This window comes from Mastomys coucha, unplaced genomic scaffold, assembly GCF_008632895.1.
Source record: "Mastomys coucha isolate ucsf_1 unplaced genomic scaffold, UCSF_Mcou_1 pScaffold14, whole genome shotgun sequence".
Lineage (NCBI taxonomy): Eukaryota > Metazoa > Chordata > Mammalia > Rodentia > Muridae > Mastomys > Mastomys coucha.
Window position 1 is genome coordinate 13,278,085 of NW_022196896.1, and position 1,146 is coordinate 13,279,230.

Sequence of the window (1,146 nt, forward strand, 5' to 3'; positions counted from 1 at the left end):
ACATTTTGGTCTTCCTTCTTCTTGAGTTTCTTGTGGTTTGTGGTTTGTACTTTGTGTATTCCAATCTTTTGGACTGATGTCCACTTATCAGAGAGTGCATACAGTGTGTGCTCTTTTGTGGTTGGGTTACCTCACTCAGGATGGTGTTCTCCGGATCCATCCATTTCCTCAAGAATTTCATAAATTCATTGTTTTAAATAACTGTGTAGTATGCCATTGTGTGGATTGCCCCATTTTCTGTGTCCATTCCTCTGTTGAGGGACATCTGAGTTGTTTCCAGTTTCTGGATATTATAAATGGGGCTGTTGTGAGCATGGTGGAGCATGTGTCCTCATTAGAACATCTTCTGGGTATATGCCCAGTATGACAGGAGCCTGATATAGCTGTCTCCTGAGAGCTCTGATAGTACCCAACTTATATAGAAGTAGAGGCTCACAGCCAACCATTGGACTGAGTACAGGGTCCCCAATGAAGGAGCTAGAGAAAGGACCCAAGGAACTGAAGGGTTTGCAGCACCTTAGGACAAACAACAATATGAACTAACTAGTACCCTCACAGCTCCCAGGGACTAAACCACCAACCAAAGAATACACATGGTGGGACTCATGGCTCCAGCAGCATATGTATAGCAGAGGATGGCCAACTCGGTCATCAATGGGAGGAGAGGCCCTTGGCCCTGTGAAGGATCTATGCTCCAGTGTAGGGGAATGCCAGGGCCAGTAAACAAGAGAGAGTGAGGTGGTGAGCAGGGGGTGGGGGAGGAAACAGGGGTCTGTTTTATTTTTTAGTTTTTTTTATTTTCTTTTTCTTTCTTTCTTTCTTTTTTTTGGAGGGGAACCTGGGAAAGGAGATATTAAAAATAAATAAATAAATAAATAAAAATGGGGTACAGAGCTAAACAGAGAATTCATAACAGAAGAATCTCACATGTCTGAGAGGCAATTAAAGAAATCAGGCAATCAGGGAAATGCAAATCAAAACGACCCTGAGACTCCACCTTACACCAATCAGAATGGCTAAGATCAAAAACTAATGTGACAGCACATGCTGTGGAGGATGTGGAGAAAGAAGAACACTCCTTTATTGCTGGCAGGATTGCAAACTAGTACAACCACTCTGGAAATCAATCTGGCAGTTCTTCAGAAA